Consider the following 8,510-nt stretch of genomic DNA (forward strand, 5'->3'; position numbering starts at 1 on the left):
ACAAGTTTTCGCGCAGTTCTGAGAGAAAACGTTTACACCTTTCTCTCGTCTACTCTTCGACGACTTGAAAAATCGATGCTCGTGAATATTGCTAGTTTCGATCTAAAACGATGTATCCCGTTGTTTTGAGCCGGAATACAAGTTTTCGCGCAGTTCTGAGAGAAGAAGTTTACACCTTTCTCTCGTCTACTCTTCGACGACTTGTAAAATTGATGCTCGTGAATTTTGCTAGTTTCGATCTAAAACGATGTATCCCGTTGTTTTGAGCCGGAATACAAGTTTTCGAGCAGTTCTTAGAGAAAAAGTTTACACCTTTCTCTCGTCTACTCTTCGACGACTTGTAAAATCGCTGCTCGTGAGTCTTGCTAGTTTCGATCTAAAACGATGTATCCCGTTGTTTTGAGCCGGAATACATGTTTTCGCGCAGTTCTGAGAGAAAAAGTTTACACCTTTCTCTCGTCTACTCTTCGACGACTTGTAAAATCGATGCTCGTGAATCTTGCTAGTTTCGATCTAAAACGATGTATCCCGTTGTTTTGAGCCGGAATACAAGTTTTCGCGCAGTTCTGAGAGAAAAAGTTTACACCTTTCTCTTGTCTACCCTTCGACGACTTGTAAAATCGCTGCTCATGAATCTTGCTAGTTTCGATCTAACACGATGTATCCCGTTGTTTTGAGCCGGAATACAAGTTTTCGCGCAGTTCTGAGAGAAAAGGTTTACACCATTCTTTCTCCTACTGTTCGACGACTTGTAAAATCCATGCTCGTGAATCTTGCTAGTTTCGATCTATAACGATGTATCCCGTTGTTTTGAGCCGGAATACAAGTTTTCGCGCAGTTCTTACAGAAAAAGTTTACACCTTTCTCTCGTCTACTCTTCGACGACTTGTAAAATCGCTGCTCGTGAATCTTGCTAGTTTCGATCAAAAACGATGTATCCCGTTGTTTTGAGCCGGAATACATGTTTTCGCGCAGTTCTGAGAGAAAAAGTTTTGCACCTTTCTCTCGTCTGCTCTTCGACGACTTGTAAAATCGATGCTCGTGAATCTTGGTAGTTTCGATCTAAAACGATGTACCCCGTTGTTTTGAGCCGGAATACAAGTTTTCTCGCAGTTCTGAGAGAAAAAGTTTACACCTTTCTCTCGTCTACTCTTCGACGACTTGTAAAATCGATGCTCGTGAATATTGCTAGTTTCGATCTAAAACGATGTATCCCGTTGTTTTGAGCCGGAATGCAAATTTTCGCACAGTTCTGAGAGAAAAAGTTTACACCTTTCTCTCGTCTACTCTTGGACGACTTTTTAAAATCGATGCTCGTGAATCTTGCTAGTTTCGATCTAAAACGATGTATCTCGTTGTCTTTTTTAGCCGGAATAGAAGCTTTCGCGCAGTTCTGAGAGAAAAAGTTTACACCTTCTCTCGTCTACTCTTCGACGACTTGTAAAATTGATGCTCGTGAATCTTGCTAGTTTCGATCTAAAACCATGTATCTCGTTGTTTTTTTAGCCGGAATACAAGCTTTCGCGCAGTTCTGAGAGAAAAAGTTTACACCTTCTCTCGTCTACTCTTCGACGATTTGTAAAATCGATGCTCGTGAATCTTGCTAGTTTCGATCTAAAACGATGTATCTCGTTGTTTTTTTAGCCGGAATACAAGCTTTCGCGCAGTTCTGAGAGAAAAAGTTTACACCTTCTCTCGTCTACTCTTCGACGACTTGTGAAATCGATGCTCGTGAATCTTGCTAGTTTCGATCTAAAACGATGAATCTCGTTGTTTTTTTAGCCGGAATACAAGCTTTCGCGCAGTTCTTAGAGAAAAAGTTTACACCTTCTCTCGTCTACTCTTCACCACAGCGGTGGCCAAGTGGTTGAGCATCCGCCTCGCATGCGGGAGGTGCGGGGTTCGATCCCCAGTGCCGCCGGGTACCCACCGGTGATACAATGGGTACAAGCTTTCCCCTGGTCTGGTGCTCGGCTAATTTACGGTGAAATGCTTGGAAAACGGGTCTTTGACCCCACCTTGAGAAAAAAGAAATACTTTGTGTCATGGCGCTCTTTGGCCTTAGATGCCTTTGCGCCATAAAAATCCATAATCATCATCATCATCATCATCTCGTCTACTATTCGACGATTTGTAAAATCGATGCTCGTGAATTTTCCTAGTTTCGATCTAAAACGATGTATCCCGTTGTTTTGAGCCGGAATACAAGTTTTCGCGCAGTTCTGAGAGAAAAAGTTTACACCTTTCTCTTGTCTACTCTTCGACGACTTGTAAAATCGATGCTCGTGAATTTTGCTAGTTTTGATCTAAAACGATGTATCCCGTTGTTTTGAGCCAGAATAAAAGTTTTCGCGCAGTTCTGAGAGAAAAAATTTACACCTTTCTCTCGTCTACTCTTGGACGACTTCTAAAATCGATGCTCGTGAATTTTGCTAGTTTTGATCTAAAACGATGTATCCCGTGGTTTTGAGCCGGAATACAAGTTTTCGCGCAGTTCTGAGAGAAAAAGTTTACACCTTTCTCTCGTCTACTCTTCGACCGACTTGTAAAATCGCTGGTCGTGAATCTTGCTAGTTTCGATCTAAAACGATGTATCCCGTTGTTTTGAGCCGGAATACATGTTTTCGCGCAGTTCTGAGAGAAAAAGTTTACACCTTTCTCTCGTCTACTCTTCGACGACTTGTAAAATCGATGCTCGGGAATCTTGGTAGTTTCGATCTAAAACGATGTACTTCGTTGTTTTGAGCCGGAATACAGGTTTTCGCGCAGTTCTGAGAGAAAACGTTTTCACCTTTCTCTCGTCTACTCTTCGACGACTTGTAAAATCGATGCTCGTGAATTTTGCAAGTTTCGATCTGAAACGATGTATCCCGTTGTTTTGAGCCGGAATACAAGTTTTCGCGCAGTTCTGAAAGAAAACCTTTACACCTTTCTCTCATCTACTCTTCGACGATTTGTAAACTCGATGCTCGTGAATCTTGCTAGTTTCGATCTAAAACGATGTATCCCGTTGTTTTGAGCCCGAATATAAGTTTTCGCGCAGCTCTGAGAGAAAAAGTTTACACCTTTCTCTCGTCTACTCTTCGACGACTTGTAAAATCGATGCTCGTGAATTTTGCTAGTTTCGATCTAAAACGATGTATCCCGTTGTTTTGAGCCGGAATACAAGCTTTCGCGCATTTCTGAGAAAACATTTACACCTTTCTCTCGTCTACTCGTCGACGACTTGTAAAATCGATGCTCGTGAATTTTGCTAGTTTCGATCTGAAACGATGTATCCCGTTGCTTTGGGGCGGAATACAAGTTTTGGCGCAGTTATGAGAGAAAAAATTTACACCTTTCTCTCATCTACTCTTCGACGATTTGTAAAATCGATGCTCGTGAATCTTGCTAGTTTCGATCTAAAATGATGTATTCCGTTGTTTTGAGCCGGAATACAAGTTTTCGCGCAGTTCTGAGAGAAAAAGTTTACACATTTCTCTCGTCTACTCTTCGACGACTTGTAAAATTGATGCTCGTGAATTTTGCTAGTTTCGATCTAAAACGATGTATCCCGTTGTTTTGAGCAGGAATACAAGTTTTCGCGCAGTTCTTAGAGAAAAAGTTTACACCTTTCTCTCGTCTACTCTTCGACGACTTGTAAAATCGCTGCTCGTGAATCTTGCTAGTTTCGATCTAAAACGATGTATCCCGTTGTTTTCAGCCGGAATACATGTTTTCGCGCAGTTCTGAGAGAAAAAGTTTACACCTTTCTCTCGTCTACTCTTCGACGACTTGTAAAATCGCTGCTCGTGAATCTTGCTAGTTTCGATCAAAAACGATGTATCCCGTTGTTTTGAGCCGGAATACATGTTTTCGCGCAGTTCTGAGAGAAAAAGTTTTGCACCTTTCTCTCGTCTGCTCTTCGACGACTTGTAAAATCGATGCTCGTGAATCTTGGTAGTTTCGATCTAAAACGATGTACCCCGTTGTTTTGAGCCGGAATACAAGTTTTCTCGCAGTTCTGAGAGAAAAAGTTTACACCTTTCTCTCGTCTACTCTTCGACGACTTGTAAAATCGATGCTCGTGAATATTGCTAGTTTCGATCTAAAACGATGTATGCCGTTGTTTTGAGCCGGAATACAAGTTCTCGCGCAGTTCTGAGAGAAAAAGTTGACACCTTTCTCTCGTCTACCCTTCGACGACTTGTAAAATTGATCCTCGTGAATTTTGCTAGTTTCGATCTAAAACGATGTATCCCGTTGTTTTGAGCCGGAATACAAGTTTTCGCGCAGTTCTGAGAGAAAACGTTTACACTTTTCTCTCGTCTAGTCTTCGACCGCTTGTAAAATCGATGCTCGCGAATCTTGCTAGTTTCGATCTAAAACGATGTATTCCGTTGTTTTGAGCCGGAATACAAGTTTTCGCGCAGTTCTGAGAGAAAAAGTTTACACCTTTCTCTCGTCTACTCTTCGACGACTTGTAAAATTGATGCTCGTGAATTTTACTAGTTTCGATCTAAAACGATGTATCCCGTTGTTTTGAGCCGGAATACAAGTTTTCGAGCAGTTCTTAGAGAAAAAGTTTACACCTTTCTCTCGTCTACTCTTCGACGACTTGTAAAATCGCTGCTCGTGAGTCTTGCTAGTTTCGATCTAAAACGATGTATCCCGTTGTTTTGAGCCGGAATACATGTTTTCGCGCAGTTCTGAGAGAAAAGGTTTACACCTTTCTCTCGTCTACTCTTCGACGACTTGTAAAATCGATGCTCGTGAATCTTGCTAGTTTCGATCTAAAACGATGTATCCCGTTGTTTTGAGCCGGAATACAAGTTTTCGCGCAGTTCTGAGAGAAAAAGTTTACACCTTTCTCTTGTCTACTCTTCGACGACTTGTAAAATCGCTGCTCATGAATATTGCTAGTTTCGATCTAACACGATGTATCCCGTTGTTTTGAGCCGAAATACAAGTTTTCGCGCAGTTCTGAGAGAAAAGGTTTACACCATTCTTTCTCCTACTCTTCGACGACTTGTAAAATCCATGCTCGTGAATCTTGCTAGTTTCGATCTAAAACGATGTATGCCGTTGTTTTGAGCCAGAATACAAGTTTTCGCGCAGTTCTGAGAGAAAAAGTTTACACCTTTCTCTCGTCTACTCTTCGACGACTTGTAAACTCGATGCTCGTTAAATCTTGGTAGTTTCGATCTAAAACGACGTACCCCGTTGTTTTGAGCCGGAATACAAGTTTTCTCGCAGTTCTGAGAGAAAAAGTTTACACCTTTCTCTCGTCTACTCTTCGACGACTTGTAAAATCGATGCTCGTGAATATTGCTAGTTTCGATCTAAAACGATGTATCCCGTTGTTTTGAGCCGGAATGCAAATTTTCGCACAGTTCTGAGAGAAAAAGTTTACACCTTTCTCTCGTCTACTCTTGGACGACTTTTTAAAATCGATGCTCGTGAATCTTGCTAGTTTCGATCTAAAACGATGTATCTCGTTGTCTTTTTTAGCCGGAATACAAGCTTTCGCGCAGTTCTGAGAGAAAAAGTTTACACCTTCTCTCGTCTACTCTTCGACGACTTGTAAAATTGATGCTCGTGAATCTTGCTAGTTTCGATCTAAAACCATGTATCTCGTTGTTTTTTTAGCCGGAATACAAGCTTTCGCGCAGTTCTGAGAGAAAAAGTTTACACCTTCTCTCGTCTACTCTTCGACGATTTGTAAAATCGATGCTCGTGAATCTTGCTAGTTTCGATCTAAAACGATGTATCTCGTTGTTTTTTTAGCCGGAATACAAGCTTTCGCGCAGTTCTGAGAGAAAAAGTTTACACCTTCTCTCGTCTACTCTTCGACGACTTGTGAAATCGATGCTCGTGAATCTTGCTAGTTTCGATCTAAAACGATGAATCTCGTTGTTTTTTTAGCCGGAATACAAGCTTTCGCGCAGTTCTTAGAGAAAAAGTTTACACCTTCTCTCGTCTACTCTTCACCACAGCGGTGGCCAAGTGGTTGAGCATCCGCCTCGCATGCGGGAGGTGCGGGGTTCGATCCCCAGTGCCGCCGGGTACCCACCGGTGATACAATGGGTACAAGCTTTCCCCTGGTCTGGTGCTCGGCTAATTTACGGTGAAATGCTTGGAAAACGGGTCTTTGACCCCACCTTGAGAAAAAAGAAATACTTTGTGTCATGGCGCTCTTTGGCCTTAGATGCCTTTGCGCCATAAAAATCCATAATCATCATCATCATCATCATCTCGTCTACTCTTCGACGATTTGTAAAATCGATGCTCGTGAATTTTCCTAGTTTCGATCTAAAACGATGTATCCCGTTGTTTTGAGCCGGAATACAAGTTTTCGCGCAGTTCTGAGAGAAAAAGTTTACACCTTTCTCTTGTCTACTCTTCGACGACTTGTAAAATCGATGCTCGTGAATTTTGCTAGTTTTGATCTAAAACGATGTATCCCGTTGTTTTGAGCCAGAATAAAAGTTTTCGCGCAGTTCTGAGAGAAAAAATTTACACCTTTCTCTCGTCTACTCTTGGACGACTTCTAAAATCGATGCTCGTGAATTTTGCTAGTTTTGATCTAAAACGATGTATCCCGTGGTTTTGAGCCGGAATACAAGTTTTCGCGCAGTTCTGAGAGAAAAAGTTTACACCTTTCTCTCGTCTACTCTTCGACCGACTTGTAAAATCGCTGGTCATGAATCTTGCTAGTTTCGATCTAAAACGATGTATCCCGTTGTTTTGAGCCGGAATACATGTTTTCGCGCAGTTCTGAGAGAAAAAGTTTACACCTTTCTCTCGTCTACTCTTCGACGACTTGTAAAATCGATGCTCGGGAATCTTGGTAGTTTCGATCTAAAACGATGTACTTCGTTGTTTTGAGCCGGAATACAGGTTTTCGCGCAGTTCTGAGAGAAAACGTTTTCACCTTTCTCTCGTCTACTCTTCGACGACTTGTAAAATCGATGCTCGTGAATTTTGCAAGTTTCGATCTGAAACGATGTATCCCGTTGTTTTGAGCCGGAATACAAGTTTTCGCGCAGTTCTGAAAGAAAACCTTTACACCTTTCTCTCATCTACTCTTCGACGATTTGTAAACTCGATGCTCGTGAATCTTGCTAGTTTCGATCTAAAACGATGTATCCCGTTGTTTTGAGCCCGAATATAAGTTTTCGCGCAGCTCTGAGAGAAAAAGTTTACACCTTTCTCTCGTCTACTCTTCGACGACTTGTAAAATCGATGCTCGTGAATTTTGCTAGTTTCGATCTAAAACGATGTATCCCGTTGTTTTGAGCCGGAATACAAGCTTTCGCGCATTTCTGAGAAAACATTTACACCTTTCTCTCGTCTACTCGTCGACGACTTGTAAAATCGATGCTCGTGAATTTTGCTAGTTTCGATCTGAAACGATGTATCCCGTTGCTTTGGGGCGGAATACAAGTTTTGGCGCAGTTATGAGAGAAAAAATTTACACCTTTCTCTCATCTACTCTTCGACGATTTGTAAAATCGATGCTCGTGAATCTTGCTAGTTTCGATCTAAAATGATGTATTCCGTTGTTTTGAGCCGGAATACAAGTTTTCGCGCAGTTCTGAGAGAAAAAGTTTACACATTTCTCTCGTCTACTCTTCGACGACTTGTAAAATTGATGCTCGTGAATTTTGCTAGTTTCGATCTAAAACGATGTATCCCGTTGTTTTGAGCAGGAATACAAGTTTTCGCGCAGTTCTTAGAGAAGAAGTTTACACCTTTCTCTCGTCTACTCTTCGACGACTTGTAAAATCGCTGCTCGTGAATCTTGCTAGTTTCGATCTAAAACGATGTATCCCGTTGTTTTCAGCCGGAATACATGTTTTCGCGCAGTTCTGAGAGAAAAAGTTTACACCTTTCTCTCGTCTACTCTTCGACGACTTGTAAAATCGCTGCTCGTGAATCTTGCTAGTTTCGATCAAAAACGATGTATCCCGTTGTTTTGAGCCGGAATACATGTTTTCGCGCAGTTCTGAGAGAAAAAGTTTTGCACCTTTCTCTCGTCTGCTCTTCGACGACTTGTAAAATCGATGCTCGTGAATCTTGGTAGTTTCGATCTAAAACGATGTACCCCGTTGTTTTGAGCCGGAATACAAGTTTTCTCGCAGTTCTGAGAGAAAAAGTTTACACCTTTCTCTCGTCTACTCTTCGACGACTTGTAAAATCGATGCTCGTGAATATTGCTAGTTTCGATCTAAAACGATGTATGCCGTTGTTTTGAGCCGGAATACAAGTTCTCGCGCAGTTCTGAGAGAAAAAGTTGACACCTTTCTCTCGTCTACCCTTCGACGACTTGTAAAATTGATCCTCGTGAATTTTGCTAGTTTCGATCTAAAACGATGTATCCCGTTGTTTTGAGCCGGAATACAAGTTTTCGCGCAGTTCTGAGAGAAAACGTTTACACCTTTCTCTCGTCTACTCTTCGACGACTTGAAAAATCGATGCTCGTGAATATTGCTAGTTTCGATCTAAAACGATGTATCCCGTTGTTTTGA

The sequence above is a fragment of the Amblyomma americanum genome, unplaced genomic scaffold (assembly GCF_052857255.1).
Source record: "Amblyomma americanum isolate KBUSLIRL-KWMA unplaced genomic scaffold, ASM5285725v1 scaffold_226, whole genome shotgun sequence".
NCBI lineage: Eukaryota > Metazoa > Arthropoda > Arachnida > Ixodida > Ixodidae > Amblyomma > Amblyomma americanum.